Below are 23,223 nucleotides of genomic sequence, written 5' to 3'. Positions count from 1 at the left end.
CACCCAAATCTGAAATCGAGAATGAGGTCATCACAAGTTGAAAACTTGCAGGCTAACTTCCACATTTAGCAAAAGCTGAAATTATCTGTCAAGGTGTTCTTGAATTATACGTTGACACTTGCTAGAAGTGTGTGTTTAACTGTGCATCTTGTAGGCACCTAACATTCAGGTAGGGTCCACCTCAGTTTATTTTCTAGTACTTCCAGAAAATACAAAGTTCTTCCATTCCCTGCAGCCCAGCTCCTTGGCACGTTTTGTGCAAGAAAAAAATAACGCATGAGACAAATTGTAACTAATATATTCCAACAGCCAGCACATTCCTTATTACTCTATTAAAAGGACAACCAGCACCCAGAACTTGCTCATTAACACTGTAGTTAGACAGCTGATTGTGTGCGCTAATAAGCCATAAGGAAGACTAAACACACTGGCCTGCTGCCCAAATAGTGGTGGCTGTGAAGAGCAGAATGAAGCACAGAGTTTGAAAACTCTGGCTTCCTTCTGTCGACCATCATTTGGGCCTTCCCTGTCTGAAAGGAATGTTTTTTTTTTAATATATATATAGACACAAATACATATATGGTATATACATATTTAACTATACCTGCCTTTAATTTTTGTCTCTTCATTTTATGTCTCACCGCTTTTAAAGCTGCACAGGCTGGGTTAGACCTCCCAGCAAGGCCTGAGCCATGCCAAGAGACACCCAAGGAAGGCGTGACAGGGATGAAAACCTGGTCCCTTCTACAACTGGAAGGGGAGAAGGCATACCACCAGGACATCAGTGAGCTCCCAGCTGAGCTACACCCACTGAAAGGTGTGATGAAAGTCCTGCAGTCCCACATCAGTCAGGACCAAATAAAGATAAAGCTGAGGAAAGGTCTCTGCTGTAGGCTCAACTACAGATTTTAGACTCTGAGATGTAGTGCACAACTGCATTTATAAACTCATTTGCTTATTTTCCATACAAATTAGTGTACATAAACAGAAAATGTCCTCCCCTATTTTGGCTGGATTTAGCCTATTGATTCTAAGAGGTTATGGTTTCCTACATATAAAATATGGACTTAACAGGAGTCATCTTTGGCTATGTGTCCAATCCAGTCATGGTTTAGATTCATAACAAACAATTTTTCATAAAAGTAAATGAGATCTTCATTGAGACAGCATTAACTGTATTTCAGCTGCATCATAGTAGCCATGTCTACTACTATCAGCATCAGATCGTTCTGTTAGTTTAGTTCTACTTCTCCATTTCAAATTACTTTATTGGTAACCAAGCTTCAGTTAATTGCACATGTGTTTCTATAGTTACCAAGGAGGGTTAGCATCAGCATTGTATCTATCAGCAGCATGTAAACATTTCTCATATCCTATCTTTACACATACACAAAACAATACTCACAAAAAAAAAAAGCAACCACTGATAAATTCACATTTACTCAACTTCAGTGGTACTAAATATTAATCATATTAATTGATGCAAAAACATCCAAGGGAACACTCCTTTGTAGCATTATCAAGAAACTCTTGGCTTGGCTTATCTCCCCAGATTGTAGAAAACAGCTTGCTTATAAATAAAAGAGCGCTCAGGTATTTTGCTGTAAAATGCATTCCGGGTCATGAGAACAGAAAAAGCTCAATGATGAGTCCCAACCTGCAGCCAGCTGCACATTTACCATCAGGTTCTGGCAGGTCCAACTACTCACAATCAGTTTTCCTCAAACTATAAGCCTGACACATCAGATGCGCTATTTATATAAGGGAAACCTATTGGGTTTACATCTGGCACAATACACCCCCTGGTGCAGCCAAGCTCAGGATTCCCGAGTGCTCACACCTGCTCCTGCTCTGGCTTCGCCTGCTTTAGCATGGGGTTGGAGTCAGTGATCTCTTGTGGTCCCTTCCAACCTCTGTGATATTGTGATTTTGCCCTCCTGCTCTGCCCTCTTTTGCCCCAGTAACCTAAGCTCCTAATGTCTCAAACTTGACTGTCTACAGCCATGTTTTCACTTAATCCTTTGTACTGATAACATCCTGGCTGCCTTAAGGGACTGATCCTTCCTTCTCAGAAACTACAGTGCCCTTCTATGGGCCAAAATGATCACATCTTTATGGCTTATGCAGCCTTCTGCAGGCTCACCATTTAGCCCATGAACGTTGATTTATCATGCACTACAGTTCATGTGCTTGTTAGTTTTGTGCTTTAGTTCATTAGTAATAGTTGTCTAAATCTTTTCAATTGAAATTAAAATTGTAGGTAAAATGCGTGCCTCAGTCAAGGAACTTTCTGTTGTTTACAGAGTTTAAAATATTACAATACATTTGTTACTAACTTAAACGAGTCTATAAATTATCCTTCAAAAGCCGGTTGCAGGGTTGCAAATGACAAAAATAAAATCTGAGTACTACTTCAATGGCAAGGGAAGCACAAACACATACATAAGCAGTGCAGAAGAGAAATCTAGCATGAGTGCACATTCATTAATAAACATAGACCATCTAATGGTGTTTTGGATGCGTTAGTTTCCCAGACCTTCAAGGAAGGCTGACAGGTACACCACAGGACACAGAGGAGAACCATGCTGTTCTGAACTACCAGCTGAAGACTAAGCAGGATGTATGACAGCATCTCAATGTCTGCGTATAGGAGTGTACACAGGCAGCAGTTACATCCAGTGTCCAGTACAGCCTGCCAGTATGACCCTGAAGGAAGTCATTTACCTAAATATTTTTTTTCTGAATGGATTAGTATCCCCAGTCCCAGCTTAACTAAAGCGGGTAATGGCCCCACTTAATTTTAAGTATTCATGCTATTGCCTTGCTTGCCAGCTGATATTTGCTTTCTGCATTCCCAAAACAAGCTGGCGAGAATTAAGCTTATTGGCCATTTATTACAAATCTACTGAATAGCAATAAAAGTCAGAAGAATAAAAATTGGGTAAAATCAGTATAAATAGAGAGTGATGTACAGTTTTCATAACCAACCTGACTGGCAGTTCACTCATGGCTAATATTTAATTGATCCTCAATTTGCAATATTAGGGTTCTGTCCCAACTTACAGAAAACATGTTTTCCACGGAGTGCAAATGCCAGGATGAATCAGACAGGCTGCCACATGGTTTCTCCAGCAGGTTCAGTCATGCCGGTGCACTCAGAATCACTGCTGGCACTAGTATGCAAACTTCATGCTACCTTTAATTAACCTTCGCACAGGGTTGGAAGTTTTTAAGTAAGTGTAGAATAACTTGTGTTTTAGTTTGTCTCAGCTCCAGTTTCAGCTTGCACATCTAGATTTGCAAAAACCTGATGTCCAAATTCAAACAGAATTATTAGGTCATCTCCTAGTATTAAATTATTTAGCGCCTGGGGTCACTCATTGTACTTAGTTGTATTTGGAAAATGAAAATAAATTAGCAGCTTTTCAGTATATGTAATTAACATAAAACTTTTGCTGCAATTTTTTTGTTAATATTTTGCTGATATATAAGAATTAGAGTAGAAATTGTTAGCTAATTTAAAGATTCTTATATGTAGCATCCACATAATGGAATCAGAGACAGAATCAGCAGATACTGTCCCTAAAATATATCAATAATAATAAATTAATAATAATAAATAAAAATAACTGAGAAACTTCTTTTAAAATGTTTTTCTTAACGATTTCTTTTTCTGTTCATTCAGCGAATTCAGATAAGACAGCCTGTGTGCTAGGTTTGCTGTACAATCCCTTCCTAAGAAATTGGGATGCATGCTTTTGCATAATATAAATTTTATAATATCCATACATTATGTGTATATTTTGCAGTATTTCAGAAGTGTCAACATAGTTTGATCATACTATATTTCAAAATTACTAATATCCCGTGAAGTTAGTTGTGAAGTTCATAATTTAAGATTTTTTTCTACTGTACTATAAAGCAGTAATATTTTTAGATAGTGTTGTTAACATAAAATATTTTAAAGACATAATTAATTCCATTAAAAGAGATTAAGTGTTTTGAAGTTTCAAAAATCCTTAAGTTATATAATACTACTTTGTTCCTATTTTACAGTGGAGGAATGTGGAATATTTGAAAGATGTCCCTTGTTTCTGGTTGTTGAGCTGGAAAGATTTCATTTATTGTTGTTTTCTAATGAAATGATGTACAACTATCACTCAACCTGAAGTAAAAAGGGCAAATAAATTGCTCCTTTCAAATTCAGGCCTAAAAATCTCCCAATTTAGAACACTGAAATCTTTACCTCTTTGAAATAGTAGGCCTATTCATCTTGAGACCCTCTGAGGACAGCTACTCATCAAGTACATTCCTCCTCTGTTTTTTTTTAGCTGGCTAATGAAATATCCAACCAGAGGTCACTTCTTAGAAATCTGACCTGAGCCTGCACTTAATTGGAAAGATAAAATGACAGTATTAATTTTTTTTTTTTTGAGCTACATTTTATTTAACACTTAAGATGTGCAAAGCAATACCTTTAAAAATCTCGAAAGCATTTTTTATGTGTAGGCTGAAATCTGTCAACTTGCTCAATTTAATTGTTTCTTAGTAGCAACACTGATTTGGATTTTAACATTATTTAAACATTTCTTACTAAACCACATGCAAAAATTCACTCAGCTCTGCTTTATGAAAAAACAGCATTGCTCCTTTAATTTGTTAATCTTGTATTTCATCTGCCTCCCTTGTTCATGTCTTCTACTGAAAACTTTTGAAGGAACTGAGAACCCTCTGATTTTGAAGTGAAGCAAGACCACCTGAGACAGTAAGCTGAAATGATCCCACTCCTGGGCCTCAAAGATGCAGGAAACAAAGCAAGGGCACTACAGATAATATGACCAGAAGACCAAGTCTATTTTTCAATTTTATATAATTTGCAACTACAGCATCTGGCAACTTTATAATCATCAGTTTTCATTTCAGCTTGTACCTCACAAATCTTGCTTCATGTCACTTTTACTACAATAAGTAATTTATAAAATAAACGATATGGGCTATAAAGAGAGTAATTACACTGCAGCAATGAACGATAGCAAGTTAAATTTGCTGATTACGTTTTGTTACACACATCTTAAAGTGTCTTAGAGATTTCAGTGAAATATCTATCACTTAAAAATTCAACTGCATCACATGCGACACCAACAACCAGTACTGGAAGAGCTCAACCAAGCACCTACCTTTTCATTCACCGGAAAAAAAAGAAAAAGAAACCCCTTCTGTTCTTTTCTACAACACTCTACAAGTAACTTTTTTTCCCCTAGTTTTACTAGAAAGTAACCAATCCATGCTCTTTACAAAGAAGTCTCTAACACACCATGCTTTGTCCCTCAGCAGATTAAGGTTGACATTGCTAAAAGACAAATGCTAAGCATATGTCTGATTTCACTTGCCATTAGGAAGTCCCAATAAAGATGTCCAGTCCTCAATTTGTCATACCTTGTCTTCTCTTGAAAGTGATCCTTTTACAAGGACGTTTCATCCTTTGCCATGTTCGATGCAGTGGAGGAAGAAAAAAAAAAAAAAAAGGCTTCCCATCTCAAAGCTGTGTAGTTGTAGTCTTGGTGGAAAGCAGTATTTTCATACTGACACAGTTACCCTGAAGATGGTTTTGTATACTCAGTTTGCAGTCTTTTTGAACAGATTTTGCTCTTCAACAATATATAGTAAGTTTTGCTTCTTTGTTCTACACCATAAATTTTGTCTGGTTATTGCTACTTCCCTCCATATGTATAAGAGAAATGTGAATTGTTCACATTCAAACTTAGTCAGCACAGTCATGAGAAGGGAAATCAACTGCTACAGAAGTAATTGCTTGCACTGCTTTGATCATAAAAGATCACTTTTCTTTTTTTCAATTAAGCATTTATCTTGACTCTCCAGTAACACAAGCCAGAACCTTATATTATGGTGACAAACATCCCTAACTGTAGAAATGTTTGCAAGAGCTACAACATTTATACTCAAAGTTAGAAGTCTGCTGTATGTTCTCACGCTTCTAGCACTTGAGTCTAAGAATGTCCTAATTAGCAACAACAATAAATAAACAAAAAAGTGAAAGCAATTGTCATCTTTCTCAACTTCAAATTCATTTTAAAAGTACACAGGAAGTGAAAGACAATTGCTTGTTTGTTTGTTTTTCCCTAAATTCTTAAAGTTACTCACTTAGCTACTTTAGGATCAACACTTCTTTAAATTAATGTTAAACTTTCTTCCCTATGTCATCTAATTTTAAGATAATTATACTTCACGTTTCACTTTGGAGCTGAGGTGTGCTATAAAATAAGCCTTCATTACAGTAAAGAAACAAGCATAGTCCATATTGACATTATTGAAACTGCTGAGAGGCCAAGATATTAAGTATTACCCAATAAATACCTTCCCAGCTTCAATATACCAGCTCAGTGAGACTCCACTTTAACCCATAGCTATACGGGTTATAAATAAACACCACAGACAACAAAGATTAACACTGTTTCCTGCCACTCCATATGTGCTATAAAATATTTTGATGTCCAAATCCAGTGCAACTGCAGAAAATGCTCATCTCATCAGTGTCTTCACTTATGTCTTCATCCTTTATTTCCCCAAACTACTCTAGTCTTCAGTTATCCTTACCAACTCGATATAAACTGAACAGTTAAGGGGGGAAAAAAAAATCATCTTATTTCATTATGGTAATCCATTAACTGCAAAAGTAGGTCATGTCATAAACTAACTTTATGTACATTTGCTTAGGTATCTTTCTTGCAGATAAATAATTCCTAAATGTATGCTTAAAGCTGGGAAAGAAAAGAGATATCAACACTGTGGGATGCCAACATTCAAAAATAGCTTGCATTTCTTTTTTAAACGATATACCCTAATATTCATTCATTAATATGTTTCTTTCCCCCTTTTACTTTGGTTCCACATATGCACAAACTCCTACACATTTTCTTCACAATTTCAGCATGCTTCCCATCCTCTTCTATCAAGAAGTGCCATGTAGCAACAATCAGATAACTTCTACACTTCTGGGAAATGACATGACCGCAAGTTCAAATAAATGTAATTATTGACCGATTGTCTGCACATTAATCTTATTAGCTGCTCTACTATCTGATGAAATACAGGAAAGGACTACGTGGTTCTTTGCAAAAATAAATCATTTACTTGATGTTATTCATTTTACTAGAATATAAGCCTGATGATGATATCCCAAATGCTTTATTATACTAGTAAAACATTTCAGACAGGAGGAGACAAACTAGTTTCCTATGGCTGTTTTTAGGTCGCGTTATTAGTAATAGCACTGGAATCTGTTTTATGATAACAGCTGGAGTCACAGGATCAGTAAAGAAATCTGGTCCTTTCTCAAAGAAATTACTATGGCATCAGCAGAAATACAAGGCAATCTGCCTTGTTTCGTTGCCCAGACTCTCCACCTCTGATGCAAACTTCAGAGGGCTCTAACTCCAACTGTTTTCATACACAACATTAAACAATGTCTGAAAGATCATCCACTTTGACTTCCTAAGTACTTACTTAGGAAGTCAAAACTGGGCTCACCTGAGCAGACAGAAAAGCTCCCTCACTTTCTGCAATCAGGACACAAAGAGTTGTACGTTACGGTTACAACATCACGACTTTGTAGAGATGTTCATCCTGGGCTCTATTTACACACTACAGGGCTATAATGGGTCAGGACCAAGTAAGGAGCAAAATAAATTCTAACAATCATCAAATTACAGCCTGGAGTTTAAGGCATATTTCCAAACTTACTGATGAACTCTATATGCAAAGTAGGCAGTAGTAAGGATAATATTTTCATTGCATGATTGCTGAACGTAATTAGCAATAGCTACACACAGTCTCCCAAACAGACCTGATCCATACTAGAAATCCTTCAGATTGTTAATATATACAATATGATTTTACAGAGAATAGAAAAACAAAACAAAAAATCACCTTATCTCTGTATAATGTTGCAGATCTTTGGCTTGTGTAAGTTATTCCACTGAAGTAATGGCACTACTGTGATTTACATGCGATGTTTTTCTATTGGCTTTTTTTTCCTTAAGGTAATAAGGTCAGGAGACAGCTCCTTTCCATCTTGTTCCAATCTTCCCGATTAATGTCTTTTGAGTCGCATTTTTATGTCTCTGCTAACCCTAGCATGCCAGTACCCAACAATCCCTGGGTTAAGCTAGTACCAAGAATAACGTGACTATTTTCTGTTAGCAAAGCCACATGGGAGAGTAGTGTAGAAAAAACTAGGGAGATGAAACTAGGACTGGAATTAGATATTACACAATTCTCTCCCCAGTATAATTATCATATTTCCCAAATATAACCTTATATCATCATATTTCCAATTTAGTCTTCGATAGGAATTTCATTAAGATAACATTTCTGCTAAGATACACTGGCAGAGAACAGAGAACAAATTTTAAACAAAATTTCATAAATGAACTGAGATAATCCTAAATGTCCAGTTTGATTTCAAGAAGTTCAGAGCAGTCTCTTCCCTTCTATTTCGCATAGATGAATGGAAACAGACCCCGGCACTTACTGGATTTTTCATCCTAGCAATGTTGGGAAAAGTCTTTGTGCTCAAATCCTTAGTCTCAGAGAGCACAGGACCATGCCTGCCTGCAGCATGCATCAATGACACTGTCAAAACCCACTGCTGGTTTAGGAACAGAACTTTGTGAACATTTTGGCATGTTCAGTGCTGGGGGTTTGGTCTGGATCTCAGGCATGGGGCTTGTTGAGGAAGGCAGCTCAGGGCAGGCCACAGTCGAGCAGTGCCGGCATGCTGACGTGGAAGAGGCACACTGCGCCGGGGCTGAGTGGGTCCAGATGCTTCTTCTCTCCTTAGAAAGGAAATTATAGTCTGCACAAGCAGAGCTTGGCACAGCCAGATTTCTAAGCTAGGAAATTTCATGATCTGTTGGAATATATTAACATGTACATTTTTAACTCCAACAGAGACTGAGCTTGTTTCTGGAACAAACGTTTGATAGGGGCAGGAGTTGCTGGGCCCAAGGGAACATGAGGGGCTGGATGATTTCATTTCCTCTAACCTAAGGCAGTTGGCAAATGTGGCTTGCTGCCTTTTGCTTTTATTGTTATGAATTGTGTGGATAACTGATGGCAGGTTGCCTAGAGCCTGGGATAGGCCTCCTTCATGGAAGCTGACGTAAATAAATGGTGGCTTGCCTTTATTTCACTTGGTCTGTGCTGACTTCAGAAACAACTGAGGCCCAATTTGCCTTACAAGCGGTGACCCAGAGGGCTGGGGAAGGCTTCTCTGCACAGCAGCAGCCCAAGGGTCACCCTCAAGTCAGCTTCTGCTCCTGGAGCTCAGCACCAGCCCCAGGCACAATCTTTGCTGGTGTAAGGGATTTCAGCTCCCAAGCCACTTTCCTAAGGCCATTCTCAAGACCTGAACTTTCATTATGTTCTGCAGACCAGGAGAGAAATAAAACGTGAATCTCCTGAGAGCTGCATTGAAAAAAAAAAAAGAAAGAAAAAGAAAGAAAAAAAAGGTGAATAAAAAGCATGCTTCAATCCTCATTTCCTAAGCTAAAATCTTCCTTGTGAGAATATAACGGGGCATTCAAATGAAATGTTTGCCCTCTCAGTTATACACAAGGTCTGCATAGGTGTCTCTCCCACAAGGTATTTCAATCTCTGCTACAAGGAAAATATTTCCTCTACAGGGATATAAAGCCAAGGGGGAAAGCTAATGCCCTGATCAAAAGCAAGTTCCCAGCCCTAAGGATGAAAGAGATCTGCAGAGAAGGTATCCAGCCAAATCTAAAGTCCAAATCCTGCTCCCATGCCCTAAATAAATGTCACACCACCAGAGTGAAATTCCCTCCATTATCTTACTCATAACTGGAGAGAAACTGCACCTTCTGACAGCTCTTTGTGCCCTGCTCTTAGCCTGAGCAAAAGGCTCACAATGGTATCTAGAGATCCAGACGTTTATAGGGACAGAACTACAAATACTGAGATAGATTGAACTGAAAATATCAAAAAAAACAAGTCATTTTGTGCCAGAATTCCTAATTGCAAAATGAGCATCATTGTAAAGGCATTAAAAGACAGCACAAGCCATTATTAATATTCAATAGCCAAAATATTCAGAGCCAACCTCACAGCCATGCTGACACTACTGATGGGTTTCTTTCACGGTACAGGATCAGGATAGACTACAGCAGAGAACCGAACCATAAATTCTCTATGAATTGCTATGTAAATTCAACTTAACAGTGCTGCAAGCTCTATAAAAATCTATATTTCCTATGTGTACCTCATTGTTACGCTGGCTAGATTTATGTAATTACACACAGTTTGAGGTCAGTATGGAAAGCACAACTCATCCATTACTAGCAAGCTCTCTCCAGAAGGCATACACCCTGAGGAGACCAGAGATCAGGCACTGAAGAAGAGGTCAATTGGTCAGGTATAAAGCCTGCAATGTCTTCACTCAGGATACAGTTACTCTTCAGAGTGTCTTATGAGTAATTAAATCCCAGATACACATCTGGTAATAAAAAATGAAAGAATAAAATAGCATCCATATAAATTCTATCTCTGTTAATGAGATTATCTTCTTCCAAACAGGATAGCCTTTGCACAACATCCTCATGCAACTGAGCTATATAATTGAATATAAAACAAGTGTCTAGAGCTCCCTGTGACACAGCCTTATGCAGAAGGTGGTGATCACATGAATAAACCTGTGAATACAATGCCTAGATATCTGAGTATCTGAGGGAATATTCAGTTGAAACTAGATGCCTAATCCCTCTGTGCTTCTATTTCCTTACCGGTTAGCAGTGCAACACCCTTAACTCCCTTGTGTCTAACATGTATGTGTATGCAGATCATTTTTAAAGGGGCTGACATTTTACAAATGACATGGCAATACAATGCTTTCAAGAAAATAATCCAGAAATAAAATCAATTTTAACGTCCATATAATGCAAAAATATTAAAGTATGGTTAATGAGGCACTTCAAATGGATCTTGAGAAATATTTCTCTCCAGCTTAGTACTTCTTGCATTAAGTCCGTACTGGTGCGTGGTGATAAAAAAAACTGATATTGCAGCCCTGAAATCTTCATACTTAGTCACAGATCAGAAGAATTTGTAATATTGTCAAGGTGTATTGTGGAGGAGAAAGACTGTGCTCCCAATGTGCTCCAAACCTTGCTTCAAAAACTTATTCCATCTGAATCAGACCTCAAGCACCTGAAATCTTAGTACTATTTCATTATTTTAGTACTAACTTTTTATTAACAAAGTTAACAGCTTCAGCTGAGTAGAAAACTGTCCTACAAAGGTCAGTGCTTAATTTCAGGTAATTGCTGGACTACTTACATATTGTAAAAAAAAAAATATAGAAAATTCAAACATACTGTGACTCAAAGAGAACACTCCTGAATCAAAAATGCAAAGTCAGTTGTATCAAAGGTAACTGGAATACATTTGTTTTTCCCACTACTCTCTGTTCTTCCCCTTCTTGATATTCTCACTGACATACCAGCCTGTCCAAGGTTTCACTAAATCTTTCCTTCCAACCGGACAACAGATGTTGGTGCCCAGACAAAATAGTACATGCTAACACACATAGTAGTGATGTCTCTTGGTGCAGAAAGTTTCTCTCATTAAGCACTACCCAAAGCACTGGCGCAACATATGACTTGAGCTTTAATTACATTTGACACCCAGAAATTTCAAAGGCTAAGAAAACCTGAATTTTGTAAGCGTTCCAGACTCCTTGTAATTCAGCACGGAGTGCATTACCACAGGTGCTGGAAAATTCATTACGCATGTAGTTGGGCTGAAAGAAAAACATTGCCCCTCAGGACATTTGTGTGAAGACAGTTCTACTTCCAAAACCAGAGCTGTCTGGTAGCATGCTCCTACATGTTACCCACAGGATGAGGGAGAGGAAAAGAAATAATTCCATTTTTTTTTCCAGTCCCAAAAGCCAGTGGTTACCAGCAGTTATGGCAAAGCTACACACGATGAATGACACATGCCTACATCAGCTGTAGGAACAGGGGATGTGTTTAGTTCAGAAAGATTTCAGATGCTACCAGAGATAGTGCTGCACTGCATGAAAAACATATTAACGTAGTTGCTATAATTTTCTAATCACCTGTAATGACCTACACAGAATCTGCTTTTCTTTTAAGTAACTGTGTTCCTGCAAAAAAAATTGGTTTTGTTATTCCTAATCAAATGAAGGATATTAGTTTTCAGTTTAACAGAAGCTACTGTCAACAAGAACCACGCCTAATTTCCTTTAATAAGCTCACTTCAGCCACAGTTGGTTGTCTTTTTTCCATTTGTTGTCTTCTCAGAGCACAGCCAGGAATACTAGAAGCTTTGCTTCTACAGCACACTGGAAGGGGCAAGAGCAGCTTTTCCTGCGTTAGCTCAGAAATCGTTTGCCAAATCCCGATTATATTTATACTAAATAACTCAGGAGAGGAAAAAAAAAATCTACTTACTGAAACAAATACTAAGAGAACGTGGCCTATGCAAATAGTTCTAGTTTCAAACTTGACAATTTGTTGCATATCAGAAGGACTCAAAATGATTAGCTGTTTGTATTGCCTGACTACGACAAGATGTCCTAAAACTAGCTCTGTCTTGGAATAAACAGTTCTAAGTCAGTTTTGTCTGCAGACTTTGGAGCATCAGTGCCCTGCTATTTACATTACGCTGTGAACTGTATTACAGTGTATAAACAAATGATTAGAAAACTCTGTCTTCCAAACTTCAGGAAAGAATTTCAGCCTTTCAACCTCCATAATGGAGGATATAATATATATATTTTAAAGAGAGCAAGGAAGGGCAAGATGAAGTGTGAATTTAGCCATCGTATTTCCAATCCAATTCATGAAAAACACATTCTGATTTTTTTTCTTTCTGACCAGAAGTATAATCTGTGGAAATTCTAGCAGTCAGTAGAAAGTAGTCTTAATAAAAACATACCCTTATCTAAACCAGCTCCAATATTATGTTGTTATACATACCAGACCCCAAACTACTACCCAATTTAAGCACGTTTTATTGTATGACAAACTTAAACCTTATCTGAATATTATGTAGCTTCTTGTAAAATTCACCAAGAGGTCATCTACAATACCCAAGCACGTGGATCGCCTTTAACACCTTGGAGGCCATACTTGCCAGTTCTTAGCACAGAGACCCCCCAGTGCCTGTACTTGAGTCAGATCCGAGCAAAGAGCAGGCTCACTTCAAAGCTGCTGAGATTCTCATGGTCTTCCTTGAAACCAGAAACTAGGCTGAGTTTATGGGCTCATATTTACTCATGACTGGCAGCAAACTTCAGTCGAAATCATGTGAATCTGGACAGGAAGACAGCAAAACTCAGCATGGTTTAATGTGGGAGTGGATTATGAAAAGCCTGCACACCTCTAATACTGTAAATATCTAAATAGATTTAAAACATGAAAGTATGAAATATTTTTCTGTGAAAATAATCATTATGTGCACCAACATTTTTTTCAGTATAATTGACACAAGATTTCCAAGGTAACTACTCTTATTTCAAGTAACTCCTTGCTACACTGTTTTTCCTAATTGCTTCTTACTTCAGATGAATAGATTCTGCTGTTTGTTGCCCTCTTTCAAATGAAAAACTGAGATAATTAAAGTCCTCATTCATTAAGGTAGTTAGGAAAACACAGCTAAATACCAATCAACCCATTCTAAGAAATTAAGCTATTAACGTGCCTGAAGATAGATTCTAAAGTACTCAGCTGAATGGGAGGTTTAAAATCACCAAATATTTACTTTCTGTGTTCATTACATTTAAACACAAACAAAATGCACTGCCCATCTTGCACAGTGCCTGTAAAACAGACAAATTCCATTCTACAAAGATTTCTTAGGAAACCAGGGCAGGCTCAAAGAAACAGAGAACAGCTGAAGAAAGAAAAAAAAAAGTGTTCAGTTCTCCATATCCGCGGTTGTAAAACCATGAGAAAGATATCACTAATAAAAAGTAGAGCAGTACAACTCACAGTGGTTGGCCCTGGCATCCTTCAAAATGGCAAATATGCATATCCTGATGAGGTCAAGGTTTAACCCTTCTCTCCCACCCAGCCCCTTAAAAAGAAAAAACTTCAAGTGTGCACACAAAAAACTTCAATTTGACACAATACGGTAAAGCTGCAAAGTTTTGGACTATGTACTAAAAGGAAGGCAAACCCAACAGAGAGGTGTACTTACTGAAACCTGACAAGCTACAATTCCTGTGGTTCACTGTCTAGAGAATTCTTAGCAGAGGAGCCAGATTCTACCTCTGAAACACGTCAGCTATTCAACATGAAAATCCATGTGATTCAACAAAAATATCATTAGCATGATGACTCAGTATGTAAATGACAATAGACCAAGGATGCTTTGCATTCATCAGCAATACAAAAATTCATAGGAAACTCCTGAAATTTACAGTAACAACATAAAAACAAATCACATCAAAACTACCCAATCTCAGAATCAAGGTCTAGACTGACTAGAGCAAAAGTTTCAATCAGAAAAATGAAAAATGATAAAAGACAATTTGTCTAATTGCAGCCCTAAAGTGAACTTCTGGCACTCTGCCAGTCATCAGTGTAATTTTAATATCCAGTGCTGTCATAGCAGCCATACTGTTTTGTTAGCCGTTCCTTCTCCATACAGCTCCATTTACCATGTTCTGTTTTCCTTGTCACCAGGCTTGAGGTCTCTTACATTGGGTTCTTCACTTCCTTTCTTCCTTTGTTGCCAATGCAAGTTCCAGTGTTTTCCAACTCTTGCCAAAACAAGCATTTAAACATCTGGAAATTGTCCTATGTTACCTTGACCAGTGAGATGCATTTGTCATGCAATGTAGTTCCCATACAACGGCTCATGTCTTGAGACTCCGCACTACATAAACTGCATTTTATACACATACACATATATATCAAATGCATTACATGTTACACTCATTTAGAATTTAACATTCGTTAAATTAAAAGCACATCTGAATTTCTGTAAAAAAAAAGTACTTCTACAAGTAGCTTTCTAGTCCAAAGAATTCCTGACTAGAAATAATTCTAAATTAAGGGTATTTAAACTAAATATGAAACATAAGATTAAAGTCAGAGTTGTGTTCTTTTTCTTGTACATGCAATTTAAAATTAAAATATTCTTTTTTCACTAAGTTTTCCTGTAAACAAAGCCTTGAATAAACAAAAATTGGATTTCAGATGCAAAACCAAGAGCCTTTTCTGTGACCTGCTTATAAAAATGACATCAAAGTACTTTGATGTGAATACTGGGTCTATGAAAGTCTTAATCATGTCTTTGGAAGTTGTTGTCACGTGCATCTCCCTTCACTACTCAGACAATTCATGCTGTTTTTACAGGATCTGTTTTATAAAAAACAGACTCAAGTTCTGTCCTAGGGCACAGGAAGATGCTCCGTACCACCTGCAAATCTGAACCCCAAAATATGAAAATATGTTCATATCTCAAAAAAAAAAAGTACCTGACATCTAACAGATTTTCAAAACTTCTGATGAGCAAACAGTAATTTTTCCTAAACTGCAATAAATAAATGGGCTGTCCCTGTAGAAACGATACCTGAAAGCTTTGAGCTAGTATCAGCAGTCATGCTTTGTGAGCTGGAGACCTCAGTGATTAGCCTTCATGGTAGCTCATTCGACAGGTTTCTATGGGCCTTGTTACAGATACCACCAAAATGCTCTCCTTTTTATTGGACCCTAACTTCTTTAAGCTGATGGCTTAAAGTGAGATCTCAATTGGCACTGAAATTTCAATCACTTATCTCAACAATGTGCCACAGGATGCTGTTTCCCAGCCACTGCACATGTGGAGCAGTGTATTTGGCAAACCTAAGGCACTGCAGCTAAGGGAAAGAATCACTAAGATAGGAAGAAAATGAAATGAAAGTAATCACTGCAGGATACCAATCATTACATCACATTTCCATACATATAAATATTTGGTAGAACCCTGTAAAGAAATTGAGCAAAGCTGAATATAAAACAGCTAAGCAACCATGTACAGCTACTGTTTGCTGATTCTGTTTTTCCCCAAATATTTTTCTTTGGCCTACTGGGATATTTAACAAAACAGGAGACCTTGGACTAGAAAGTGATTAAATAAATAATCAATCAAAGTTTATTATGATCTCCAGAAAGAGAGAGGGTTTGCTTTAAAGCAAACTGTCAGCACAGCTTCTGAACGCACCTGAAGGTATGCAGGGTCAAGTGGCAGAAGTTTTTCCCAAATAAGAAGCAAACTCTTCTTGACTTTTTTTCCTTGCACTTTCATTGTCATTTTAGAGCACAGTATTAATCTTGGACCAATTGGGCCAAAACATAGTCTCACGATGATACATTTGACCTCCTTCATCTCTTTCTACACTACACTGACATTATGCCTTCAATCCTTCACTTAAGATTCTCAGCTTCCTGAAGGATGCTGGCGAGTATCTTATTGGAGAAGATAACATATTGACCTTCTCATCAGCCATCTACCGCACAGCAGGGAACAGGCCTCAATGAAACAGTTTACTTTTGTTCCTACTCTCCACGAGTTCACGTCCAGAACTCTGAATTCCTGCCAGCAGTATCAGAGTCGCTGTTTGTGTTTCTATTTAGCCCCATTATCCCAAGAACTGGGGCACAGAGATTCACATTAATTCTGCAGTCCATCCATGCTATGCTATAAATGAAAATCACAGAAGACACAAAACACTGTGGAGGTTTTTCAGTACAAAAACAGCCCTATTATATCAGTTTCCCCACTGTACTATTTACACAAAGATACAGAAAAACACAAATTCTCCAAAACTCCAAACCAGTTTACCTTCAGTTGTCAGTAGCATGGCCAAGGAACAACATGAGCCTAGCTCTCCAGAGAGAAGACTTTTCTTCAGCAACTAATATGAACAGAATCTCAAGGGTCTGCACGAACAGTGGTTTCCTGTATGAGACAGCAGCACACCGCCGCTGACCCCCTGACAATCCTCCTTAGTCTTCGTGCTTACATAACACATGACCCTTCCACAGCAAACGCGGGTGGGAGAGCAGAGTAATGGAATTGTTCTCACTGCGAGAATAAAAGACAGCACAGCAGGCTATGAAAAATTTAGGTTGCTGGAAAGGAAAGATAACTGTAAGCAACTGTTTAGAGATTTTAATTACCACAGCACTGAGTGCTTAGCAGCATCCAAACTTCCATGAATACTATTACTTTCATAAATGTAAATTAACCTATGAATCGAGAATTTTAATAACAAATCCGATGGCAGTCAACCTCTCCCCTGGCTTATGCTGCATGTTAAAGTTTTCAGCGAGGCAGATGGGAACCATATATAGACTAAGGTGTGATGCAACTCAGGAGTAAGTATGAGATGGACGTACAGTTAACATAAGAAACCAAAGTGAAAAAAATACTATCAGTATTTCTATGAGTAACATTTATAGTTTCTAATCATATCTGAGCATTAAAGAGAGTCACAGAATATTCAATATGTATATTTTCTATAAAAAATAGATTTCTAATATTGACTCTAAATAAATTCAGAACTATCAACTATTTTCTTGGTCTATACCAAGGATGTGTTAAGGCATCATGGCATCAAAAACCTCTATCGCTAAGAAAAAGCAACAGGGAGTTAGATTTCCCACTACTGGTAACTACTTTCCTTCATCTGCAAAAGGTTTTCATATTCATTTGGTGATTATTCAAAATTAAAATTTGCAAAAAGGTTTAGAAGCAAGAGGGTCCCAGTGCCCTTCCCTGCAATCAGTAATAACAAAGTCTAAATATTTGGGTTTCTTTAAACTATTATCTTGAAATACATCCAAAACACGCAGAAATGTTGATTAGAATTTTAGAAATGCATCAGTCACAGGGCATGCAAAGTATACAGCGCTTTCCCTTCCAGGACCTCCAGCAATATGCTATTTCTTGAAACGGCACAACATGTATTTTTACAGTAGACAATTTCAAGTAATATTGGGTGACTTAGGAAAAAAAAAGTTTCTTGCTACTTTCTGTTTCAAAATAATCTAAGCAAGTCAAACTTCCTTAGTGTCCACCTGATCCATCTGTCAGTGCAGTTACACAGAACCTGGCCCATCATCCATGTTGCTGACATGCAAGCACCCAACTCAAGACCAGTCAGCCACTGGAGCAGTACAAGAGGTGCATAACAATGGCTGGTGGAGTTCTACGTCTTCTACATCAAACTACAATCCTACAGAAGTAGCAAGGAGTCCCCCATTGGCTTTAAGTTGCTCAGCACTACAAAGTGAAGAAGCAAATGATAGTAAATGATAGGCATGGGTGAGCCACAGGCAAAACCAGAATAAGCAGGAATTTGTGATTTGACCACATCCCTTCAGTGGAATAAACATGACCAAAAGGAGTGACTTACCACTGAAGTTTGCTTCAGAGAAGGTGTAGAATGTAGAAAATGTTTTGTTATTTCCTATGGACAGTATCACTGCTTTACACTTTCTAGTAGCTCAACAGCTGCACTAACTCTTGAAATTTCCAAATTTAAATTGAAAAAAAAAAAACAACATAAATCACGTAATAAAATTCATGACAAAAACAGCGGAGTTATAATTTATACACACATATTGTATTGACTACATCAGATATGTAAACAGTACACAATGTCACCAGTAAGGTACCTCTCTTACCCTGAATGTTACATGACTTATCAGCAACTTTTACACAGCTTGAAAGCATACATTTATTCAATAACTGAAGAACAGTTATTTTACAGTACTAAAAACTCCATCATTTTATCTTCTTCTCATTATACTTTGAGTTAATGACCAAATATGTATCACACATTCCAGTTCAAACTACATCTGACCTTCTGCATGTGACACCCTCAGTAGGGCTTGAGAAGGGCAATCTAAGCAAGAGGGGCTGTTGCAGTCTAAGATTTCAGGCAGACGACACAATGCTGTTTGCTGCACACATCAAAGATTCAAAGTCCAAGATGCCTTTCTCAATAAAAATGTAATTCCAAATTAATCTGATTAATTTTTCATTTTACAATAAAGGAGATTTATTTCTGCCTTATGCTTTATAATGAGGATAGGCTCTCTTGTCTATAAAATAAGTTAAGGTATAAGTTCAGTCTTTCTTCTCTGATCAAAGAGAATTCATTGCATCAGCCCAGGGAGTTTTTCTTTCTAATCAAATTTTTCTCATAAATTCTTTTATTGTCAGGAGCTTACATACAAAAATGAGCAGAGTCACAAAGACAAACATGGGTGAAACAATCAGTGTACATATAAGGACAGATCACATGCCTGCAGTTGGAATTTCGACTATTTTTTATTATTACTGTATTATTTTTTTGGCTCTGAGTTCATAGCCTTTCTCTGTATACGGAAAAATAGCTACAGACAGGCCGTGAACATCTGCTTGGATCTTTTAAAGGACTGTAGTGTTGCATAAAAATTTGCCTTCAGAGTAACTGCTTCCCCACATGTACACAGAAGAATCCATGTGTTTTCTTCTCCCACAAAACACTAAAAACCAAGTAATCTGGTGAGCTGACCAGCTCTAGTTCTAACCACACACAAGTCATACAACTTCCAGCTAGCCCAGAGAGAAATCTGGCTAAATAATACTACTTAAAATGTCAGGAACTGCCATTAAGCAAAGTTTTCTTAGGCACACCTATAATAAATTGAAATTTACATATATTCTTTTTTCTAAAAGGTTTTTTCTAAACATAAACCAAAAAAAAAGGCTTAACTTTAATATATATTGTTAAACAGAACCAATCCTGCAGTGTTTTGCATGAACATATCACCCCAAATGTTATTGCAGTGAAACAAACTGTAAAGATAAAAGGACTTCACCACGGAATGAATTGTGAGCATGCCAAAATGTGAATTAGAGACTGAGTGAAAGAAATGACCATTTAGTTTGTAGTGAAATTATCTATGTATGGAAACATCGTGGTAAAACAATGTCTACACTAACAACCATCGCACGTAATTCTTCAAACAAAAAAATCTTCAACAAAAACAACAACAACAAAAAAAAGAACATGAGCTGATACGCATGGCTTAAGACATCAGTAGTATGGATTGCAGAATTTCTGAGCAAGAGCCTACTCAGTCTGAGTAGGAGGAATCTTCTTGAGAACTCTGGAAATTTCTCTTCCCCACACTGTCATGGGCAGGGGAGCCAACCACAAATATTCCGAAGTCACGTCATGAGTCAGCCCCCAAAGAACTGTTTTTTGTGGGTAGTTGGTTTTGGTTTTCTTTTAAATATAAGTAACGGGTTCATATTTTCTGCTTTTTTGGACCCACAATCACTTCTTTTTTCAGTTATTTGCAAAAATTAGACCCACAGTCACTGATACCTACACACATACACACACACTTACTAAAAGCACAGGTAAGCATTTAAGCAAGTGATCTTGGGATCTGGAACTTGGGGAAAAGAAGAACAAAGCACTATGAGATCCTCACTAAAATAGCGAGAGTTATCAAGACAGACTATTTTCCCCTCTTTCATATCATTCTTCTAATGGAACCCTGAAGACTCCCTTTTAATGTTCAAAGATCTATGAAAACCAAAGGAGCATCTGGTATGCTCAATAATTCTCTTTCCTTCTCATAGCTGCAGCAGACTTGTTACCAGATTTCCAGTACCTGTGATAGAGAGGAGACTGTGCAACACATTAACCTGTTTTCCCCCTGAAGATACTATCTCTGTTATTAGGGAGGGGTAGATGGGCATATTTAATAGCCCCTATTCAACCAGCTCAGCTGTTTCTGTCTCCTCGCTCCTTTGTAAGGTTTCCAGACAAATTGAAAGACCTGATGAATTCAAAGAGGTCAAAGAGGATCATGAATTCAGAGGGAATGACCCTCATTTGTTTGTTCTTGTTCACACAGTGGAACAAGAGGAAATTAGCTCAGATACTTTGAATCAATACTAGAGCCCACACTGATCTCAGCTGATGTAGGGATGACACTACCAGAGCCAGACCAGGAAGCATAAATCAACAAAAAATTTTCCAGAAGGGCACGATTCAGAAACTAATGAAAATCTAACGACAAGTGAAGGAGTGAAGTGAGAAATATAGGAGATTGTGACATTAGATCACCACCACTATGCCCAAATCAACTCTGTGGACAAATCCTCTTGAAGGAGGTAATTCCCACACCTGCAGCTCTGAGACAAGTTACCAAGCGATCTTCCACTAGAAGTGTGTTTCCAGCTTTCTTAAGTAACAACTTTGAAGAATACAATCACATTTACACTCTCAAGTGGGTGAGAAAGGATCCCAGATGCACATACTACTTCTGTGTATATTCTGTATATACTTCAGTATACAGCTGCTTCCTGTATACTGAATCCTAAGGGAAGAAGAAAGACAACACTGTCTGTGTGGAAAACCTTTCACCAGAGGTTACAGAGCTTAAACAATGCAATTTCAGCCCTCCTCTGGCTACTTATTCCATCTCTGAGCCTGTCTGGGCCCCTACAAGGAACATAAAACTCAGATCTTTCACTCCTAGGCATTTGTAGGGCAGGCTTAATTCTCATGTAACTTTTAATGGGCACATTCAAAGCAGTCAGACTCAAAATGACCAACTTCGCTGTACTAGACTTCAAAGTATCAGTTTATCACATTCTGAATGTGCATTTTAAGGTGTGTGTACTATTCAGCACTGCCAGCCAAATGCTCTTGAGCAGAACAGATCAACCTGCAATGGTTCCAAGAGAAAAAAAAAAAAAGAATATAGAAACTGGCATTATTTAAAAGTACAAGGTAACTGTCAGAAAAAAAAAATTGGTAAGCAGTAATACTGCTTTTTTTTTTTTAAAGCAATTTTACCAGCTTTATTGTTTTCACTTATCTATCAATATATGGATCTCACCTTTGCTGTGATAAACTCTGTAAGACACTTCTACAAAAACTATTTCTTTCTTCCACTGTGGTTGACAGAACCAGTTTCTAATTCTTCTCATCCTTCTCCAGTGTTGGTATTAGAAATAACCGGTGTAATACCATTTTACATACCTCCTGCAAGTCTCATACATTTTTCTCATTTTCACTGCTTAAAGTGCCGTCCTTGTCTCCCCACATACCTCTGAAATTTAACACAGCACCTATATTCAAGTGGCATTGACCAACTGAATGGGTAGAAGTGAAACAGCTGCCAAGATGAAACCACTTGCAGCACAATACAACACGCACTATTCTGCACTGGTTAATACTGAAACCAAGACAAACTCATGACCCAAACCTCCCCAGTCAGCACCACTTGTGAGCTTCTGTCAGGAAGTACATCAGAATTTAAACTCCCTTATTTACGCACTTAAACCAGGCTACATGCAGGATGCGTTCCCTCCCTCCTCATTGTGTCCCATCCCTCACAGACCAGTTTGTTTTCTTTTTGTGATTTCATTTTTAATATATTGAGCATATGAGAAGCAGCTTTCTAATGTAGACAAAAGCTATTCAAGTTCCCAAACAGGAAGATGAATGAGTGAAATAAGTGCAAACAGATGTCACTAATTTATTACAGTGTATTTTGCTCTCTGAGTTACCACGTACCTCTCAGATTCTTCAGCCATCAGCATATGGAAAGTACATCCCAGAAGGTGTTGCTACATTACTGGCTCATCCCATAATTTCCATAATAGCAGCAACCTAATAAATGGCATGTAATAACTTGACCCTACAGACACCTCACATAACATTTGTTGTTTTGCTTCCCCCCCTCCCTCCCCCAGCCCCCCATCTGAGACCAATATTTTCTGAAGTGTTTTCTTCTGTATTTTATGTACCTCTAAGATTTATACTATGGGTCTCCCTTTATAGCAAGTATTCGAATTACACTCCCAAGATTATACAAAGTGCCCCCTCTATGGGACTACTTAGACAGTCATGCAGAGTCAGGAGTGTCCTGCTTTGCTTTGTAGAACAAAATTTTCAAAACTATTGCACTGTTTTAATCACCAGAATTTGAAACATGCTCTCTGGTACAATGCAGGGTATTACAAGGCACATACATTTGCAAGAAAAATAAATCTCTTGTAAAAGTGGAATAAAATAACTACAAACTGCACTGTATGGCAACAGAGTGGCCCCTCTGCCTTCTTTTCCAAATAACATCCAGAAGTGTAACACACAAG

At 37.7% G+C, this 23,223-nt stretch overlaps 1 protein-coding gene across 1 annotated transcript in view; it reads right to left on the bottom strand.

Moving 5' to 3' along the window:
- COL5A2 (collagen type V alpha 2 chain) overlaps window positions 1-23,223 on the bottom strand; it is a 106,632-nt gene that overhangs the window by 82,179 nt on the left and 1,230 nt on the right.

This window comes from Gallus gallus, chromosome 7, assembly GCF_016699485.2.
Source record: "Gallus gallus isolate bGalGal1 chromosome 7, bGalGal1.mat.broiler.GRCg7b, whole genome shotgun sequence".
Taxonomy (NCBI): domain Eukaryota; kingdom Metazoa; phylum Chordata; class Aves; order Galliformes; family Phasianidae; genus Gallus; species Gallus gallus.
This window is presented reverse-complemented; position numbering and strand designations above follow the sequence as displayed.